The sequence below is a fragment of the Fukomys damarensis genome, unplaced genomic scaffold, assembly GCF_012274545.1.
Source record: "Fukomys damarensis isolate Sample0158 unplaced genomic scaffold, DMR_v1.0_HiC HiC_scaffold_15, whole genome shotgun sequence".
Taxonomy (NCBI): Eukaryota; Metazoa; Chordata; class Mammalia; order Rodentia; family Bathyergidae; genus Fukomys; species Fukomys damarensis.
Genome location: NW_022900927.1, coordinates 58095048 through 58117940, shown reverse-complemented (window position 1 = coordinate 58117940; position 22893 = coordinate 58095048). Strand labels below are relative to the sequence as shown.

Genomic DNA, 22893 nt, shown 5'->3' with positions numbered 1-22893 from the left:
TTAACCAATTAAGTATTTTTTTCTTATCCCCATTTCTATTCTAAAAACAGTTGACATATATTAAGCCCATGAAAAATATACCTTTTCAAAAATACATATATCTGTTAGCTTATAAAGCAGAATAACAAAAATGCAATAACATTTTGTCTATTTAGGCTTAATTATAAAAAGCTTAGAGTGAAAATGGAACCAGTAAATTTTAAATTTAGATCGCATAAGTCTTATCGGAGACATAGACTGTTCACCACATACTTATTACTTCAAATTTAGCTTCCATTAATTATAATAATCTACTGGTGTCCTCAATCCACAGCTATGCAGCATGCTCTCCAGTGTGATGGGGGAAAATGTCATAGTTTTAGCTTTCAAAACAATGCCTATAACATTTTTTAAAAGGTTTCACAAAATGAGCACCTTGAAAAGTATGAATATTTGTCTTAATTCTTTTTTTGAAACGCTTTTACTTATCAGCAACAGGTGAATTCATTGACCTTATTATTCATTCAAATCTTTTTCATTTTCGTGAGCCCTAAGTTTGTCTCATTAAGATCCAATGCCTTTGTCTTTGTCTTTGTCTCTCTCTCCTCTATAAAATATAATCAATCTCTATTATAGTCATGAAAATGGTATTTGTCACTTGGCTGAGAAAAAAAATCAATATATCTTCCAAGGCTGAGCAGACATTTAATGCAATGAATTGAAGACTGTTAGAGAAATTTAGCTTGCCAAGAGTTTGAGACAAACTAATCGAAATCCAGAAAATTCACAGAAGGATTGGATGATGAAATATATAGATATGCCATAGAAATTAATATTTGGGCATGTGAATAACCTGTCATTTTCAATCTTGACAGGAAAATGGATTTAGGCAACTCTCCAAGGGGTCACCATTTAAAAAACAAAAGTGAAATCCATGCATCAAGAAAACATTTCTTGAAAATGGTTTATAAATAAAGAAGGATTTCATTTTCTTTTTTCATAAAATTTACTAGGTAAATAAATACTGAGAGTTGCAAAGATGTAAGAAAGCTTAAAGGTCAGAAACCTATAGGGATGTTGTCATGTGGAAATATATTACATTTGAGGGTGTTTTTGTTTGTTTGTTTTTGGCATTGACTATAAATTTTTTCCTGTGATCCAGTATAAAGCAAAATTGATGTTGCAGAGTTGTTGAATCAAAGCACGTCTTGTCCATCTCTGAGTTTGACCTGTCCTTCAGGCTTCTGCTCAGTTATTTCAAGAAAAGAGGAAGCTGGTTATCTTTTGCCCCTGAATAGCACTTTGTTTACAGAGTAACCCTTTCAATTAGAACATGCACTGTTTTAGGCTGAAATTCACATTTTAAAAAACTGCTACCCTAGTTCTCGTGTTACATTGGAATGGAAGGTCAGTCTCTGAATTAGCCTCCTCATATGCTAATGGTCAATTCCTATTTCTCCAGAAACTTTCCTTTCTGGCTGGACACTTCTGACTCTTTCGCCCATTTCTTGCCGCACACCACTTAGCATGGCAAGTGTTTTTCAGGAAAGTCATGACATCATCTTCATAAGACCCTCCAGTTTATCAATATCCCTTTTGGTTTTGCATCACCAAAAATAAATATAAGGTGACCACATTACAGCCCTGACTTAGGTCTTTGCAAACTCTGTCTATGCGGATATTTAAAAGTTAACGCCCTCTTTGTTTCTTGTTGCAACTTTATGTGATGTGTTTAGGGCCAAGTTTATGATCAACTAGAACAGAAGCTGTATGAAGGCAGACATTCCTGTCTGTTTTGCTTATTCTCCATTTTCAGCATAGGCACTGCATGAGTATGAGGTGAACGGAGGATGTAGAAATGAATCATAAGGCTTTGGATATGCAGAAGGTCATTTTAGCTCAAGTGTTTCCCCAGTAGATAACAAAAGGGCACATCTGGAAGGTATGTAATGGCCCTGGTAAGTCTATGAGACTTAGAGAACTCAGTTATTTTTATCTTTGTTGCACTCCATCATTTTCAGCTACAAAGTAAACATCCCTCCCTTAGTTTAAGTCATTCCACTTTAGTCCTGCTGTAATTGGTTGTTTCCTTTACTCTTCACAGCGTCAGGCCTCACTTCCTACTTGGGACACCCGAGGCAAAGCAAGATTATTAACTTAACGTGGGTAACCATCAGTAAATTCTAAGGCGAGGATTCAAGAGTAGATATCTCAGAATCCAAGTCATATTCTTTTCATTATTTCATGCAGTAGTTTCTTGATATTTGAAAGATAATATGAAAGGGGTGAAAAAGAGCAAGACATTTCTAAAGTGAGATTCTCTGGAATAATTTGTAACCACTCTCATAAAGACAGAAGTGCAAGTCACCAAAGTTCAACCAAAGAAAGGCGAGAGATGGAGAAAGAGAGAGAGAGAAAGAAAAGAAGAAATAAAGAGAGAGAAGAAAGGGATAGAGAAAGAAAAGAAAGCAAGGGACATTAAAAAAAAAAATCAAGCCAGGTGCGGTGGTTCATGCCTATAATCCCAATACTCTGAGAGTCCGAGGCAGAAGAATCACAAGTTCAAGTTGAGTCTGTGCAACTTTTAGTGACTTAAGGAGACTGTCTCAAATTTTAAAAATTTAAAAAGGCTGGGATATAGGTAAGTGTGAAGATCCTGAACTCTATACCCACAATAGGAGGAAAAAAAAATTAGAACAAAACCACAAAAACATCCCATCTATTTGATTGGTGGAAACGAGCCTAACAAACCAGTGGTAAATTAAATTTTTAAACATTTTTGACCATTTTATTGAGTGTCACATGGATGAATATTCATAGTAAGTGTGAAAGATATAACTTCCGGTGTGAAAAAAAAAGATTAAAATTTGACCAATGAATTGAAGCAACTAGCAAGTCAGTGAAACTATCTCTCTCAAGTAAAGTAACTATGTCCACCAAGAGAAACTGGTATTGTTTCTTGGAATGCTGGCGTTATAACTACACAATGCACCAACCTTTTGAACTATCTCGAAAATTCACTATCTTTTTAAAAAGCATATGATTGCCCATCTTTATTTATAACAAAGCGGTGAACGTTGATTCATTTTGTGACTTGCTCAATTCTAAAATTAAAAAGTGACTCAGAAAGCACTTACTAGTTGACAACAGTGAAAGCAGATGATTGTATTTTCTCTATCGGCTTAATCTAGCCCATTTTTTTTTGTTGTTTTTTTTAAATGAATATAAGTTCTTAACACCTTCATTCATTGTTTACACCCTGAGAAAACGCTTCCCAGAGAAGTTCGACTGGAACTTTCACCAAAACTCACAAAGATGCTTTTACTTCTGAAGTCGCAGAACAAATGAAGTTAAATGGAAAGGACTTCTTCATATTTAGCATTGCAAATGGTTATACTATCTCTTCCCTAAATATGTTTCTTTTACTGCAAGCCTCAGAGTACAAATTAGTGCACTGTAGATATACTGTAGATATATATTAAGCAATCCATTAGCTCATAATTAACTTATCCAACAAATCTTAACTGACCACCTGCCACATGTCCAACACTGCTAGATACTGGGACTCTGAACAAATGAGGTGCAGTTTTCTTCTCCATGCCACAAAATCTAGTCATAAACGTGGCCAAACAAATCTCAAAACCATGGGGGTACAAATGGCATTAGAGAATCATTTCAGTTCACAGATGTCACCAGCACCTGGGAAGGGGTCTGTAACATGGTAGCCACTCGATGCAGATTTATGGACTGTCTGAATGAATGAACGAGTCACCAGTGTCCCTGGGAACTCAGAGGAGAGGCACCTTCCTGTCTCCAGGACATCTGTGCAGGGCTGAGGGTGGAGGATGTGGAGGACAAGATGGTTGAACTTATTTGCATTTGCCTCCATAGTATCCTGACCTCATTCAGTATGAGAGGGAGGGAGAAAGAAGGACAAAGAGAGTGTGGAAGGGTGGGGGAGAAAAAGGAGGAGGAACCCTCTCAAATGTCCAGTCTAAGGGAATTTTCTATAAGGCCATTTCTGATTTTTCAGGCCCAGCAGGCTGTCAGTTGGAAACTGGAGGAAAACAGGTATTTTTACGCAGATTTCCTGGAAGCTCTGAGATGTAAATGGCATACTTGGATTCAAGTGGTTGAGAAAAGAACCAGGCCAGCAGCTCAGCCTCTGGTCCACTGTGTCACCCCATAGGATATGTTAAAGCAAAGGCTTTTCATACTTCAACAAATCTCACTAGCAATAAATTCCAGGTTTGACTTTAGACTCCAGCAGGCCAACCCGAGTATCAGCTGCACACCTACAATGAAATCTTTATAAGTAAATGTACAGTGATTCCTCCCCAAAGGTCTGTCTTTACTACCTTGTGCTAACTAAAATGCAGGGGAGGGTTCAAGCAATTGCAAAGACAGCAATTGATACAAAGTAATGAGAATCTCCTGGTTGAACTCCTCTTCAGAAGATGAACTTTCTAAGAACTCATTTTACTACAAAAACTCAAGGAAATGAAGGCAGTGAGTCTAAACTTTGCTCCATTTAAATTGCCTTGCACAATGACGAAGCTAGTAAAGAAGATAAGCTGATTCCTGTCTAAATATTTGTCTTCTTTTAAAGCTGCCTTGGAATAAATTAAGACTTTCTGCCTACACCTCTGAGACTGTTGTGAAAATGAAAAGCAATGTGAGTCTTGGCTACTCAGGGTCTGCCGCACTATACCTACCCGTGGAGACTTTCAGGCATTATCTTCTGCCCCCCTGTCCTTCTGCCATACTCTGCACCAGTCTCCAACTTTGGCGAGTTCACCTCCCTACCCCTTCTCCCGACCTCCTCCCAGATGCTGAAAAGAAGCTTCTGCTCCCGGGCAAGTTGAGAGTCTGCACGGGAAGGAGGGCTACGTGTCTTTTTCTCACGTCTTTACCATCGCACCTCTTCTCCTCCCCTTGGGAGTGGCTCCAGCAGGCGATGTGTTTCTCCTTTGCTCTTTTCCCTTACAACCGTCATTCCTTAGAATTGTGATCAACTGTCTCACCTGCTCAAGCGTCTTCCTCTTGGTTTCACCTCCCCTGCAGTCACCACGCTCTCTCCTTGATTTTCTTCAGCACTAAATCAGTAGGAAATGTAGTCTGCTACCATGGCTGAGTCTCCTGCAGGTCATTCCATTATCCCATCCCTTGCAAAGCGGCTTAGAGTCCCGAGGATACACTGCTTCTGAGATGGCCATAAACATCCTCATTTCCCACCAGAGGTTGATGCTACCCAGCCTGTCTTCATACTACTTACAACCTAGTAAAACCGCATACCAGCATGACCCCTTTCTATTCAGAATCCACGTTTTGCCTTGGTTTCCACGGTGTCACTCTTGTCTAAGTCCCCTTGCTTCATTCTGGCCCCCTTGAGAGACTCTTCTGAGCTACTGACCCTTTAAATGTCTGCAGCTTTGCCACATATCCAGCCACGGAGCTCCCCCATGCTTTCCTTCATTCTCCTGAACCACAGGTGAAGGGGAAATGGCTACAGCCACATACGCACAGCCTCCTCCATGCAAAGCTCACCTGTCCCAGAGGCAGGAAATCAGAGAGAAGCAGTCACAGTTGTTGAGTTTCATACCCATATTACTATCCTGGGTGCTCTCCTCTAGAATTTCTTATAGGCTTTTCAAACATAGTATTTCTGCCTCTCTCTCTCTCTCTCTCTCTCTCTTAAATTGGCCTCCTCTGTATTCTCAATACAAGCACTCTTATCTATGACATCTTTCCAAACTAGCATATTTAGTGCCATCTGCAATTCCTAGCTCCTCTGTTCTGTCACATATGACTGGTCACCAACATCCACTGATCCTAACTCAGAAATGGTTAACAAATCTAACCTTTCTTTCTTATTCTCATTACTAGGCCCCAAATCTACTCATTATATGGGGGCTGGAAAATTACAAATTCTCCATAGACTTTGCCCCCCGCTTTTTTCTTCCCCTGCCAGTACATTCTACTTTTCCATGATCCACGGCGTCAGCCATCTTTCAGAAACAGTAACGAGACAACACTCACATCACAAGGCTCTTTAAAAAAGCAAAAGCTCAGTCATATACCACGAGTAGCTATTTCCTGCACGACTACCAATCTAAGTTCCTTTGCTTTGTATTCAGAGCTCCTCGCCATCTGGTCTCATCACGTCTTTATAACTCATTGTTCATTGTCCCTCCTCACAGACGGTCATACTCAGAGCTCCACCATATTGAAATTCCCAATTTAACTGTGAGATATCTTTGTAGATGTTATTTTTCTGCCTAAAATGATTTCCCCCCATGTCTTCATTCTGCGCACTTTTGCAATCAGTTTAAATGTTGCCTTTCTAGGTGAAGTCTTTTCCAGTTATTCCATAGAGATTTACTGACACAACCCTTTCCAGCCCTTTGTGTGGTAATTTATCCATTTCCTTGTCACCCCACTGGACAGTCTGTAGATCCGAATTTATCTTACATGTACTTCTCTATCCTCAGAGCTGAGCACAATGCCTAAACTATGGGAGGTAATCAGTTCATATTACATGTATAAATATTTTTGAAAAATAAGAACTTTATATTTATCTTTGAAAATTAATTTTGAGCATTCAGTGAAAGAAACTTTCCATTATTTTTATTTCAATATATATGTTGTGTTAAATACAGACTATTCACATAATTAAATAAGTCTTAAAGCCATACTGTAAATTATATTTATAGTATAAATTTGAAGTTAATAAAATAGCTTGATAGCCAATAAATGCCTTTTGGTGGGTACTAGGGATTGATCTCATGGCCTTCACACTGGGCTAAACACTAAGTTCTTCTTTAGTTTTTATTCTGAGACAGGGTCTTCAATGAGTTGCCCAGCTGGCTTGAACTCAGGCTCCTCCTGCTTCAGCCTCCCAAAGTTCCAGGATTATAAATACGGTTCACCACACTGGACTTTTACTTATATTACATTATATTATTAATTATATTATAAATGACTTTTAATTATATTACAATAAAAAATCTAATGTGGACACATTTATTGTTTTAATCTATCTGATTTATCTATTAAGAATATATCATGAAATACACTTAACAGCATTTATAGCTAGGCGTGGTAGTGCACTTTTGATCCCAGTACTTGGAAGGCTGAGGCAGGAGGATCATCATGAGTTTGAGGCAAGCCTGGACTCAAAAGGAGTCCCTGTCTCAAAAATAAATAAATTAATAATTAATTAATAAAAATAACAACACAAACAACAGTTATAACAGCTACTTTCATTATAAAACATGCTTTTAAAAAATTTGAAAATAGCTTCAAATATACTAAAGCTAATAAACTAAAGCTAATAAACATTTTAAGTAGCTTATTTCAGCATTATTAGACTAAATTTATTATATAATTATCCTCTTGGTGATGTAAACTGCTTTTCAGGCACCCAGATACAACTATAGGGTTTTTTTCTTTTCCTAAAATTGTAGCAATCATTTCTTTGTATTTTTGGCAGTAAGCACTTTGTAAGAAGAAGTTATCTTAAATTCATTCTTAACGATCCTTCACAACCCTGGTTATTAAATTTAAATCTAGTTCTGAAAAGTGTCTTCAGGTTATACTGAAAACTCCAAGCAACTGAATCTAAAAGTGATCTTAATGAAACAGAAACCATTTTCATTTCACTGATCCACTGTCAACAATCAGCAGAGACTTTGTACATTTTGTTGGTTAGTAGGAATGACAGAAGCTGCTAAGGCAGGGCACCGCCACCATGGTTTTCGTTTGCATGAGAGAAACCATTTGTAATTCACAGTGGGACGCTTGAAGTATTTGTTACTGTGGGATGCAAGCATTAAGCCTCAGTCTTTACCGTAAACTTTCACGGTCTTTGGTGTCAGAACCAAGCACCTGCTGCTGTACTGCCATAAAAGAGGTCCAAACACAGAGACCTAGACAGCTATTGATTTTTGTTTAAACTTTTGTCAAAATCCAAATGCGTTACAAGTATCCATTCACTTGAAAAGACGTGCAAGCATCACTGATTACCTAGGAATTGTGTGTGTCTGTGTGTGCGTGTGTGTGTGTGTGTGTGAGATACTCGTGGTTAAACTAAAGTGAACACTACCACTGAGCTTTGTCCCCAGCACTTTGTAATTTGAGGGAGAGGTTTCCTAAGCTTCCCAAGATGGCCTTGAACTCACCATCCTCCTACCTTAGTCTTCAGAGAAGCTAGAATTACGGGAAGGTGCTACCTGGCTATTAGGGGATCTTAAATCAGGACCATTTTTATGCTCACTTGTGAGTGTGTTAGCATGATGAGTTAATTATTAATGTTATCTACTTCCTTTGTGAGTGCCTTAGGAGAAGTCACTACATTGCTTTGGCCTTAGACATTGCTGTACATTTGGACATACCAGACAACTCAATTTCCGCTTGTCTCAAAGTATAAATCCCAGAGAGAAGGTAGGCAGGAAGTACAGTGGTATCCCCTTACCTACAGTTTCTCTGTCTGTGGTTTCATTTATCCACAGTCAGTATCCGTCCAAAAATACCAAATGGAAAAGCCAGAATAAACAATTCATAGGTTTTAAATAATTTTCACTACACTGTGTTGTTATAATTGTTCTATTTTATTACCAGCTATTGTCGTTGATCTTCACAGTGCCTAATTTGTAAATCAACCTTTTCATAGGTGTGACTTATTAAAAAATGCATAGTGTATATATAGGGTTTGGTACTATACAAAGTTTCCGGCATCTACAGGACATCTTGGAACCCACAGACATGGAGGAAACTCCATATTAAAATCTTTTGTAAGCCATGATTAGTCTAGCGAAGTAAAAGTGAGCACAACATAAAGATCAAAAGGAGAAGCTCCCTGACAGAGGTGAGCAAGGCTTCCAGGAAGGGAATCCTTCTTATGTTACTTCCTTTACCATTTCCTTCTGTACCGTCGACAGCAAGTCTTAGAGTTCTTTTCCACGCATCCAGTGGGTAGAATTCAGTAGAGAAATAAGTGGAAAGAAATCAGTCATTTTTCTTCCACTCATATCTTAGGTAGAAATCAAACTGAAGTCTGAAACCACATGCATTAGGATATCCAAGGAGTGGTGAAAATAAATATAAAAATAAATGTGTCCTCTTTTAGGAAATGCAGTCCCCACAGGAACCTTTATTTTCGTATCCACAAAGGCAAATACCATACTCAGAATCCTTCTTATTGGGAATATAAAAGCTAAATATAACGGATAAGGTTTTATGATACCACTCCCATCAAATGCAGATTATTGTGCTAATAACACTTTAGAGTAATATTTTAATACTATGGTGAAGATGCTAATGTAAACTGAGAAGTGTACTTTAAAAAATTCAGTCTTTAAAGTTTAGATTAAACCCAGTATTAGAGTACATGTGTGGCTATGCATTTGTGGTCAAGTATTTATTTACATCTACTTGCAGCTGGCTCAAGACTTAGTAAGACAAAGCCATAATAATAAACGATTAAGGTTCACATTTCTTCCCCACTTAAGAAAGTTTCTGGGAGTCCACTAGAAATAGTCACAGGCTCTACCTTTGCACATTTGTGGTTTTAAACAATTCTGAGAGCTAGAAGCCAAGAAAAACGAGTTTCAGAAGACTTAACTTCATGGGGAACAAAGTGCACAGCTGGATCTTAGTAAGACAGAACAAAAAGGAGCACAGGCAGATGGATGGACGCGGTGGAATGAGTGAGCAGTAAGACAAAGCAAAAGGAAGCTGGCTGAGGCTACCAGCTTGAGTCTGACGCAGTAGGTCTGAGAGCTACTTGAAGCATTTGAACAAAAGAGGGATGCAGTCAGCATAGAAGTCAGGAAATCTGGCTCTGAGGGCTGCAATGGGTTTTATAGAGGAGGGAAAATATGAAAAAGTAAGCAAAATGCTTTAGCAGTCTAGTGTCAAGGAACAAAAAGACTGCCCTTTACACTCAGTGTGCTAGCTCAGTGTTCTGTGTCTGTGCACCAAAGGGAGTGGCTCGCTTTTATGACACTGATGTTAATTTCAAACGACTGGGGATGTGTTTATTGCTCTTTGTCTGAACCTGAAGTCGCAGCCCACCAGCCTAAAATCACAGACTTGTGTGTGCATGTGTTTAAGAGTAGGTATGCAGGTGTCACACTGACCCACCCTATGCTACCATAAGGGACAAGAAAAAATATGAGAGAAGGAAAAAATGGAAACAAAGTCTTTGTAAATAGGGGAGGGTGGAGGTGGTAAAGGGAGGGCAGGGGTAAGGGGAAAAAATGAGAACCAAGACCTGTCATGTAAAGAAAGGTACAAGATCCCAATGGTGAATGTAACTGTACTGTATACTTAAAAAGTATCAATGAACTCAGTAAGATAAAAAAAGTCACCAGTGAAGTTCACATAAATATCTAAATTTCCAGCTTTAAATTTAGATCTTTAGAAATTTATGAGTTAAATTTAGATGGAGCACACAGACACATCATTACATGACAACACACACTTTTTTTTTTTTTATGGTACCAGAGATCGAACTTGGAACCTTGCGCTTGCAAGGCAGGCGGTGGCACCACTGAGCTAAATCCCTGGCCCCTACACAGTTAATTTTTAATCAAGGCCAGCCTGCTGCAGTTTTCCACAGCCCCCCACATTCCGAATCATTGTCCTGATGGAGGTGCCTTCACTAATGTCACTCCTAGCTCAATGGAGTTCATCATCTCTCATCTAGGCCTTCTAGGACTGAATCTTGTTTTAATGTCTTCCCCAAATGTTCTTTCTTTGCTATATAAAGTACCAATCAACAAAAGCTATCTTGATATAAATTTCATTGCATGCAAACTACTTTCACACATTAATACAATCTGCTGTCACTCTGAATTAGGTAAAGAATGCATCACTTCTGTTTTACAGAGGAGGGAAAAGAAGCTGTGAGAGACCAAACGACATACCCAAGAATCTGAGTTGATATCTCCAAGTTCTGGGGCTGTGCCTCCACTCTTACCATTAAGACTTAGCCGAGAGGTCGATTCCGTGATGACATCCAGGTCTAGCTCTCATCTTTGCTGAGCATTTTCTCCCATGCCATCCTACCCCTGCTTTCCAAATTCTACCCAACCTCATCCTTTAGACCCTGGCTTCTACCAGTCCTGAGCTCCCATCGGACACTTCAACTTCTTGAGGAAATGTTCTCAGACGTGCCATCACTTGAAGATTCTTTGTCAATTATCCCTGTTGTGCACTCCATTTACCATGTCACATGCTTAACTCACTGTTAAAACCAGTAGACATGAAGACCATGGTGAAGACCATGCTGGAGACTAGGTTTGGGGCCAAAGTGCTACAAGATGGAGAGCAAGAGTTCCTCTTGCACTGCAGTGTCTCCACTCACTAGGACTATGTCTGGTTCCCATGGAGGCATGGGGCTAAATTTTTTTAAATGTTTGAATTGCATTGATCTCTCTTAAATGAATAGCAAGTGACACTAATCAAGCACTGCCCATCAGCATCTTTAGATGCACAAGTCTTTATGTGAGAACTGCAGTATTCTGGACAGAGACAGACTATATGTCTATACAAAAATAAAATACTGAGATTCATTCCAGCCACTTTCTGGACATATGTAAGTCACACGTTAGTTGACAGTCCTTGTGGTTTCTGTCACTCAGTGATGACTTTTAAGTTCACCACTGTCTAATTTGCATGGAAACACTGTAAAGTGGACTATAGGGCTCGCTTGGACTATAGGGCTCACTTTTCCAGTTGTTCAATGTTACCTTTTATCTTTATTGACTCCGCCTGGTTGGCAGTTACCAATAATACATGGTTACAGTTTTACTCCTCAAAGTGCTTGCTTGCTTATTTGTTTGTTTATTTATTTATTTATAACATGTACCACATTTTCCCTCCGGGGTTCTTTAAAAATGGTGGTGTGGAGGACTTAAAATTTAAAAATACATCTAATCTTTCTACACATTACTAATTATTTTTTCAAACAAAATCTTCATTTTCTCAGTTTTTATACATACAGTTGAATACATATTATTTTTCCAAAAATTAAGTGCTAGCTTCGTTGTTTTATATCTTACATATCCATTAATTAGCAATGAATTTTGTCAAACAGAAAAGAGGAAGTAAAAATAATCAGTAGATGCTATGTTTTTAGGAAGCTGCTGCTGGTAAGCAAGATGGCAAAAACAGCAATAGAGAGAAGTGATATTATAAATAATATTTGGCCTTAAACTATACTAATTTTTACTATGGTACAGATGCAAAGAATGTGATGTCAAAAAACAAGAAAAGAATACAAAAGATTCCAAGGAAAAACTCATTCCTTCCACTAGGAGATGAAGACTCCCAAGAAAATAGGTCCAAAGTCCGAGGGAAGTCACACACTTTTTCATTTGTTCACCTCTTGGCTAAATATCAATGATTTTGTGAAGCACCTCCTACCTTTAACCACCTAAGTTTGTCACTTGTAGGACATTCATAGGACAGTCAGTCTTTTCATTTATTACGGCAAGTGCTATGAAGCCCCACATCTATCTTTGTGTCTTTATGTCTCCCCAAACTCCTGGTGGGTAGAGCCAAGTCTTCCAAAGTCTATTTCCAAAATCCAGCAGTCTCCCACAGGACCTGGTATATAGTGGGTATGCCATAAATGATCGATGTTTGAATAACTACATTAAATCTAAATAATGGATGAGATGCCAAGGTAGAACACTGCTTAAGAATAAGAATAGTCCTCTTCCTCTCTCTTTCTCCCTCCTTCCCATCTGCCATGACTTGAATTCCTTTTCTCCACCACATACACCTTGCCATGACATGCTGTCTCACCTAGAACCCAAAATTAATGGAACCAAATGACTATGGACTGGAACCTTTGAAGCTGTGACCCAAAATAAACTTTCCTTTGAATTGTCATCCTCAAGTATTTTGTCACAGCTCTGGAAAGCAGACTAACAGAGTAAGTTTTAGTTTTCTCTTCTCTTCAGTCCACAAACTTACTTACAAAAAGCCAGTTGTATCCTCTTGAAGGACTGGGACTATCCTGCCCTCTTTATTAAAAAAATACAAAAAGAGTGGAGTTTCATTTGAATGTCATGGTACTATGGTAGCCAATGTAATGATCACCAAGGGCTCCGTTACAAGGACAAACAGTTGTAACTTCTGTCATTATTTTACCTCCACTGATTACAAAGAAAGCTCTTCAACTGACCTGGCTGTAACACATGTCACACAATGACTGATTCAGACAGACTCCTCAAACCTAGCACTTCTCTTTCTTCAAGTTAAAGCTCAGTTAAGATTCACCATAACCAGAGCAAACATCAACTTAATATCAGGCTCCACAATGCAGTTTTGTGCCTAGAAAGATGAACCAGGAATCAAACCAAGTCTTGCCTTGCAATCCAGTTGCTAGATAAATATAAAAAGAATGATTCTTACACTCTTTATTTATTTTCTCTTTACTCATTTTTTCACTAATAATTCTAACAATGGATGCAAAGATAAGCTCCTGATATTGTTTCTGTTCTTTCCTGGGAAACATGGTGTACTATTCCTGGTCATTCTATTTTACAATTTGTTTAGTGCTAGAAAAGGGAGTGGCACTAAGCTAACTGGCTTTCTCAACAACAAGAAGAAAATCATTTCTCTGGGCACTGTGGAAACTAACCAGAAATGTTTGCTTTGCTGTCTTTCTTCTTCTCGTGCTTCTTTTAATTTCTTGAAACTGCTTAAATACAATGGAAAATAATATTAATTAATCCACACAACAATGAGCCTGTCCTCTGAAGAGAAAAGCAATATACCCACAGTATACTGGTATCTCTATCGCATCAAATGAGCTGATTTAAAGTGGTCTACATTTCTTGGTTATATAAGTTATGAGACAGTAGGCCTTCCAGTAATTGACATATACCATACAAAATTCATTTAATACTTGTGGGTATATTGCTGAGACATTCTGTTTAAATTGAGTTAGATAAAAACAACAAAAAAGTCGAGGGAATGGCTCTTAGTGAATTTAGTCCATTTCCTACCTGAGTATTATCAAAGGCCTCACTGGTAAATGTTGGAATTTAAACTCCTGCTGCAGGACTTCCTGCAGGAATGAGGAAACCACCTTATCTTTATTAAGGCCATGAAGCACGGTCATATTCAAGGACTTACAGCAACACTCCTCAAAACCCTAGGCATGGATGGGTGCTAGGTTTAGTGCTTGCTTTACCAGACTACCACAAAGTCAGCATGGAAATTCCAAGCAAGCATTAGAAACCTCTACAGCACTGGGACACATCTGTTTTATGACTCCTAAGTGTGATAAGAAAAAGTGGAGTTTGTGTTTTTGCATGCCTGTTTTTCGTTATTCTAGTAATTCAATTTTATTCCACTTTATGAAAAATATCTATAACCGATTAAAAGTTATAAGGAAAAAAAAAAAAGAGGGCTGAAGATGTAGCCCAGGGGTAGAAAGCTTACCTACAGTACACAAGGCCCTGGTTTTACTCCCCAGCACTACTAGGTTAAAAATAGAAAGAAAAATAAAAAGAAAAGGGAAGAAAAATATTCAGAAAGGCAGTGTGATACAGTGTGCAAAAACAGGCCAGCATCACGACTTCCAGCTCCCCCACCGAGAGCCATGTAGACAAGTTATTAAACCCTCTTGTGTACCCGTGACTTCAGCTATAAAATGCAGCAAATGGCATGTTTCTCAAGTCCTTGGGGAAAACCCAACAAGCACCAGCTTTGGCATCAGAGACCTCTCAACTGTAAAACAGGCATAATAATGTGCCACGGGGTAGTTTAAGAATGAAATAACTGGATGAGGTCTGGAGCTGGTCCTTATCCAGGGTCCACCAAAACCTCAAAGTTAGCCATTATGATTACTGAAATTATTTTACAGGCACTCAATGAAGTATTAACTTTTATCTTTTCTCACTGGTATAGAGCATCCTGAATGTAGCATACTTCATGGCCTCAGCTTAAACTTCTGAGTGACTTAGGAGCATCTCAGCCCTACCATACCTGATGCAGATGCTCAATGACCTGGGCCCTGACGTAGCCTACCCATAAGGACCCTCTGTTTAATAGCGGATGAGGATGGGGATTTAGCCAAGCCTATCTCTTAAGCACAAGGTCCTGGGTTCGATTCCCAGTAAAGGGGGGAAAAGTGGACACCTCTCCTGTGATATTTAACTCAGAAAACATTTTCCTCTGGGATGTCACTACATTAAATGACACAGGGCTGGGGTTAGTTCCTGATGGTTATATTGTAGGGATGCACAGATGAGCTATTTCCAGTAATGCAGGAAATGTCAGAGTCCATCCTGTCTCTTCTTCCACAAATTACCACACACAATGGATCTCTTCAGGCTTCCTCTTTGAAAAAATAAATTACTTGGGAGGTATAGTTGGAATGAAACAAAAAAGATAAAAACCAGAGTTCCTACACTATTTTCGAGTTTACAAAATACTGTAATCTGATTTTATTCTTACAAACTATGAATGGGTAGTTTTAAAAATTTATTCCCACGTCACTGGTAAGGCTGAGAAACGAAATGGTTGTACAAGTACAAATCACTTTTGAGGTCACACCTGAAATTTGAGCCCAGTCATTTAAACCCTAAAACCCACGTACAGATAGCACAGGTGAAGGAAGTTACATAATAAAGGAGAACAAATGTCCCACAAAAACAGTCGGAGGTTTCAAAAACTTTAAATCATGAATACAAACCTTTGTGAAAGAAATACAATAGGCTACTAAGAATGGATATATGGACAGCATACGGGTAGTAAAACTGGCATATATCCAAAAATAAAGAGTATTAGGCAAACGCATTCAAAGGACTTAGAGCTTGTGTCTGAGGCATAACAAAATTCAAAACCTGCAGACACAAATATAAAAGACAAAACTGGAAATGCTGACAGACACTGCTAACTGGCCCCAGGCTTACAGAGGGGCAGCTCTGAGGATGTCAGAGGGACAAACCCTGCAGACAGCCCCAGCAGGCACTTTCAGCAGCTGAACTAACCCTGCCTCTCAGCCCGGTTCGTAGTTAACTGGTTAAAGTTACCACTCTGGGGAGATGGCCAGAGGCCGAGGTGAAAATCACCTCGTCAGACCAATCCCGCCGGCTACCCCCAGCATCTGCACTCTCCTCGGGTCCATACTTGATCTTTGGAACGAGGCCAGCCACCTTTCCAAGGGCAGCACCCCACAGGTGAGCAGTCATCTGCACCTTTGTGTGGACGAACGGCAGGTCCCGACTTTAATGGAGCCTTTCCGGGCAGAGAGGAGCAGAGAGGCAGGACACAGGGAGTAAGAAGGCAGCACCTGCTCCGTAGCAGCTGCCAGTGCTGAAGGCGAATGATGCCTTTTCACGACTTCCCTAAGTTTAGCCAGAAGTGTTTGGATAACAGCACATTGTATTGCAAAAGTGGACGTGTGGCATGTGTGCATGTGCAGAAGCACAATAAATAACAGCCATCCTCAGCATCACAGATCCTAACGCTTATTGGCCTTTTACCATATGGAAAGCACTGTGCTTTCGGTTCACTGTCCCATTTAATCTTTACAGGCATCCTACAGAGTGGGGATGATTACTCCCCTCATTTTGTAGATGAGGGAGCAGGTTTCTAAACTGTTTAGACAGCTAGTAAGCAGTGGAGCAGAGACTCAACCAGTCACACCAGCTCCAGTTCAATGGGCACATTGAGGCACGACACTTAAACTGAACTACGTTCTTCAAATCACACCCTAACACCCCCACACACACACCAGTATTCTAGACCCCAAAACAAGGAAGCTGGAGCCCCCGTCCTCTGAGTTTTTAATCGCTGGTGCAACATAAACCAACTACCCAAAAGCTGAACTAGGACAGAAAAAATTACAGTTGCAAATGCACCGAAAATTGTAATTTATACTTAGAAAAGAGGAGCAATGAAAAGGAAAAAAAAAAAGGGAAATTAAATAAAATCCTAAAGTGTGGAACATGTGTCAAAGGTAGGGATGGGAAGCAAAAAAAATCTTCCATCTCTCAAAATCAGACAATGAAAATATGACCTCCTTAGGAGTGAGACAGCCACTTTAAGTTCAACAAAAATTTGCAAATAGTGAGGGAGCTCTCTTCTAAATTCCAGATGACCTAAAAATCTCAGGATATTTATGCGTGGTATCAAACAGTCATGGTAATTTCTAACTCGCCTGTCTATTGCCAATTCATCTGGTTTACAACCCTGTGTTTTCTCTACGCTTTTGAAACTTGAAAGAAGCACACGAGCTATGGGAGCACCTGGGGATTAAATAGTGCCAGGTACGCAGGATTAGCTCAACAAACGTTCTCCCAGGGTCAAGAAAGGGCAGATGGCACAGCCACCCCAAACGCCAGTTTCACTTCAATGTAAGCAATTAAAGGTTATTTTCTTTAAATAATAAAGCAATCATGATATGTGATGGAATAGAATGCAAAATGTGAGTAAACTTCTAAGCTTCAAAATCAAAATGTCCTTGCACTGTTATCTCTTTAGGGCAACTCCTGTAAGGATCCAGAGGAATCCTGGTTCTGTCCCCTCCATTATTTTTATGACGTGGCTGAAGAATTTGAATAAGGGTGCACTAATGAATACGTAAATGCAGATATCTGACCTGGGTCCTGGACCACTGGCCTTCATATTTACAAATGAATCTGTTCAGGAAGACTATTATCTTTATGCCACATTTGAGAGAAATGGTGCATCTTTTTAGCTGGAAGCTTATTAGCAGTTTATCAGCCTAGTGGGCCGCTAGGACCCATAGCAGCTGAAGGATGACTTCCTCCTTCCTTCACTCTTTACCCTGACAATTACACTGTGATTTACATTTTATGCCACTATTTGATCCAAAAACAGACAAAAGATATTTTATTCTCCAGCATTCTAACATATTAGAAAGAGAAATAAACAAACAAAAAAATCCTTATACTCCATCCCTCTAATCTTCATCCTCATCCATGATCATCTTGAAACAGTGTTTTGAAAAGCGAGAAAAGAAAAGAGAAACACTAACTAGATGAATGTGAGGCTTACACTCTTTAACTCGTGCAGCTCTAAAGGGACGGAGATAGCCTTGTCCAGGGTCTGAATGGATCAGGCAGTGTCCGTGACGGTGTAGCTATAGTTAAGCGGAGAAGAAACTCCGAAATATTTTGGGCTTATTGATCCTGAATGTTTCCTTAGAAAATAAACGAGTACCCAAGATTCCCCGCAGACCTCAAAGAAAATTTATAAATAGAAAATATTTGTCAACCTGGACAAACTGGCTAAAAGATCTGTCTAACTGCTAACATAGAAAGGACCTCATGCCCTTGATTTCAAGTAAAGCCATGGTACAGGTAACCACTGGCTTACAAGTGTTCATATTTTTTCTTGCTAAAACTTCAAAAAGATGCTTACATTTTTCCAGCACACTTCCTGTGTATGTTTGATCCCATCTGATAAGAAACATGCATAGGGTTGGCATAGATATAAAACAAAACAAAAAAAACAGATATGCACTTCCTGGTAAGAAAGCACATATCCAGGTGCTCTAGCTCAAGTGAAAAACAAAGGCTTTCTAAAATTTATTTCAATAGTGAAGCAAGTAGACACCAGCTGAGGAACATTTTGATTCATTCATAAAATGAGCTATGGCTTTGAGCTGACATATCTCAGAACTTGGGTCTTCCCACCATAAATGTGACTGTATTATATATTCATTTACCCACACTGACTGCTGTAGAGGGATCTAAACTTCCTTCAAAATATATTCCGTATGAATGCAAACTGGTATTATTCATCCCAATTTCACCATTTGCAAGGGAATTCCCCTCTGAAGAGACATTCCACAGCCTGAGGCTGCTCAGGAAAGGAGCTAATGCCTTTCCTCACCCTACTAAGCTCTAGTCTTCAAGGACTGGAGGAAAAGGCATCCAGCACAGCACCGTGCAAGATGGAAAGGTCAGGCACCAATATAGTAACGTACTGTGTGATGTGGCTGGATCACTGAGCTCCATCCCCTGTGCAAGGAGATTTATACTCACCACTTAGTAATAGGACACAGTGGAAGGTAAGTCTCAATGTCTTGCTCTAATAGAAGCAAGCAGGACAGGGCCAGGGATTTAGCTCAGTGGTTCCGCTGCCTGCGCTTGCAAGCACAAGGACCCGAGTTTGATTCCCGGTACCAAAAGAAAAAAAAAAAATTAAAAAAAAAAAAGAAGCAAACAGGACATGTAGAATGTTCCGTCTGACGAAGTGTACCATCTTGAAGATACGTGTATTTCATGGGAATGTTTACCCCACCTGCTTAATTTCTAAAAACTCAGGAGAACAACAATTTAGGATTCTTCCCGCATATCCATGTAGGAAGTACTCCGAGGTAGAAGGGTAGAAGGGGACACCCATTTGACTTGACAAAATCCACCATAGTAATCCTGGAAAGTGAAATTTCCGCATCCTATAATCAGGAGTTCCTGGATATTTGATTAAATACCCCAGGCATTTGATCCCCAGCCTACTTTCAATTCTCCTTCCAACTGACAAACAAGAAAAATTAGACCAAGAAGCTGAAGAAACAAAGTGTGTATTTTAATACTGAAATGCTTCTACCTGCCTTCCTGCTGGGAACGGAATGGGCCAGGCTTTCACAATGTTAGTCAGCTTAACTCCCAGCTGGTGGCACTGGGAAAATGTAGCCAGACAGTCTTATTGCTGTTTCTGTCCTTTAACTGCCAACTGGAATACAATAGAGGAGTCAAGGGGAAACAGTAGAGAGAGGATCCAGGAGGAGACAAAGCAGCAAAGACAATGCCAATGAGTCAGACGTTGGGGTTCCACAGCGCTGGCATTCCAGGCTATTTGCACCTTGGAGATAATTATGCCTTTATTAATTTGCTCCTCTTCCCTCAAAAATTTATGATATTTTACAAATCACAAGCAGGTGTTCACCTTTGCAATATTTTAGGATTTTAAGATTGGCTCAATCAAAAAAAAGAAGAATGACTACATCACATTGCTTTAGATAATGTATCTAACATATTATGGGAGATTTTACTTTCAACGTACAGGGTAGCAGTGTTGCAAACACTATTACCTTTGAACTAGAAAGAGGGTATTTCCATTTGGACCGATTATAGCGTATGTGCTGCATAAAAAAGATGAGATTATTAGAACAGCCTCTCCTCACATTCACAGGCACTTGGAGATTTACTTACATCCCTCTACTTCAGCATCTTGTCATTGGCTTTTGTACTTTATTTTTTCTTTCCAGAAAACACATTTTTATAAAAGTAAACACGAGGCTACAACTTACCAAGAAATATTTATTCACCCCTTTAACTTTACTAAGCTATTGCCTTTGTCTTATTCAAATGCAAGAACTCACACATTAAAAGCTAAACCTCAGCAAGAATTAGAAAACAGCAGGTCTTTTCCCCCATCATAATTTAAATGTATCTAATGTATATTTTATTTAAATACATGGCATTATATACCGAGGTTTCTAAGCTGTAAAGGATGGAAAATGAACACAAATAATTTGACTTATACACAAATAAAATCATTAAGGTTACAGTTTAGACAATGCATATGAGAATTATAATAAAGGTTTCTGGATCGCACCAATAAATGCAAACTTTCTTGAGAATGGCATAATGATATGATCAAGTGAAATTCCACAGGACATGATGCAATCTTACCTCTTCAAATGGGGAATCTAAAATCTTGCATTGTCCAGTTATTTTATTAATAATACAGCATCACCTTTGTAGTAGTCTCTTTAATAGAACACTGTCTTTGGACACGATCAGAGTCAGAGCAGAATACAAACTATATATGACTTTTCTTGTTTTAGCCAGCCTGAAAGTTCAGATTAAGGGAAAAAGAATCAGAACTTTCCACCGATCAATAAAAAGAAAAAAAAATCAAAGTCATAGCATATATTAGGATGCAGCTGCTACAATTTTATATTTTAACTTTCTTATAACCGACTTCTGACCCCATAAGTCACTGTAACTCAAATTATATCTATCTCTAGACAAAGCAAGGCCATAATCTGGAAATTTTTTACTTTAAGGCCCAAATTATCTTCCTTTCGTCAGCTACCCTGCTCAAATTCATTATAAAAATGACTAATTTACTACCTCACTTCACGCGAGGAAGACAGTACTAAAGAATGTGGGCCCCAGAGCGGAAATACAAAGTGCTACCCGGGGACGGATGAGCACACGATAGTGTGTGTAACTTAAATCGTTCCAATTATTCTTTTGCTCATAAAATTACTTCTATACTCTCCATTTCCATTGGTAAAAATACACACACTGAAGCTGGACCCATTAGCATATAACACTTCCTGCTTCTGGAAGCCAACTTACAATAAATCTCTTACCTTGTAGAGAGGTGGAAGAGAACAGGGCTCATAATAGGATGAGTGATGCATAAAATGTTCTTCAGCTGACTTCCCATGGGATTTATGCCTCTCGACCTAGGAAGACGGTCTCTGCCTGCATGGATGGAATGCTAAACAATGTGGTGAAACAACCAACGCATTATGTATAGGTTTTCAGTGCTGAGAAATCTAGAAGAAATCATAAAATAAGTAAGCAAATAAGCAAGTATGTATCTGAAACTCTCAGCACAAGTTAGGTGGGAAAATATACAGTTTTAAACAAGGAAGGTTAGCGACAGACTCATATTTTTTTAAGTGAGAGTATATAAATGATATGCTTTTGCTTAGAAACTGAGGGATCATTGTATCTTTGGTGAACGACATGAGCGGCCCTATTTTATACTGTATAGCACAAGTATTCCACAAGGAAATCACTGAGTGTGAATTACAAACAAGATGTCAGCCAAGGAATTATATTTTTTTCAGAAGTATTGAAGAAATTTTAAAAAGTAAATCTAAGAAACATAAATGAGACAATTTTATGTGCCATAACTGTAATTAAATAGCCACATTTATTTGTTGGATAAAATCATTACTAAGTTTTTGAAGATATAGTTTCAAATCATGCTAGTTTCCGATCTAAATTTAGCCTCTGTTCCCTTTGTCATATTTCTTCAGGCATGAGAAGGAAAATCAATGCCCCTGCTCACCTTTGAAAGAATTTCAGGGCCGAGTCTCCATGGTTCTGCGGGATCCAATAATCCGTGGCTCAGTATCGATTTTCCTATGACACCTGTAGAAACAGCCTCTCCTTCCTTTCTAACAAAATATAGCAACAAAGATCGTGTAGTTTCTGAATGAATTAAAGCATGGGTGATAAAGCACAACTTCATCCTGGAAGGAAATGTGGTTTGTATTTTTGAAGTTGTTAATATTGCTTGCTTTTTCTGAGCCACTTAACAGCTATTTAAAGATAATGTGCACATCTATTTTTGAAGATAATTCAAATGTAATTTCCTTCAGTTTCCTGCAGCTAACTCATATATTACAAATAGTATTTATTTTTCAAAGGAAATAGGCAAATGGGAAAACTATCAAAGTTCAAGTCCCAATTTAAAAATATCTCCAAAATCGAAACTCTTCTTGAATATGAAAAACCACAATTGTTTTCTCAAAATCTAACGCTTGGTAAAACAGAGGTCATTCAGGAGGCTAGATTAGAGTGTATGAAAGCCTAGGAGAAAAGGTGGGTTAGACTCGGGCCTAGATTTTGCAGCATTTTACAAGCGAAAACATATGAGACACCAGTATTCCCATTTTTCCTGACAAACGCAGATGCCAAGAGCTGAGTCTCCAGCATTCTTCACACACCTGATTTAAACCTCCAGGGTATTTATTTCACCCTGGGCAGACTCCTCTGGGAATGTCTGAATCTATCCCCTGCAGCCCTTCCAGGAGTAGCTACAGATGGTAACCCCATTTCATTGCTTGCTCCATCAGCCTGAGAATCTGCAAAAAAAAAAAAAAAAAAAATC

The 22893-nt window shown here is 38.9% G+C and overlaps 1 long non-coding RNA gene across 5 annotated transcripts in view; it reads right to left on the bottom strand.

Annotated features, from left to right (window-relative positions):
• Positions 1-22893, bottom strand: part of LOC104865581 — a 100556-nt gene that overhangs the window by 47597 nt on the left and 30066 nt on the right. For all 5 annotated transcript variants that reach the window (XR_781211.3, XR_781210.2, XR_004517297.1 and 2 more), the window contains 4 exons: positions 22730-22867; positions 22069-22252; positions 21359-21473; positions 20670-20829 (listed from right to left, as the gene is read on the bottom strand). This is a non-coding gene — a long non-coding RNA (uncharacterized LOC104865581). The remainder of the gene's footprint in view (positions 1-20669; positions 20830-21358; positions 21474-22068; positions 22253-22729; positions 22868-22893) is intronic.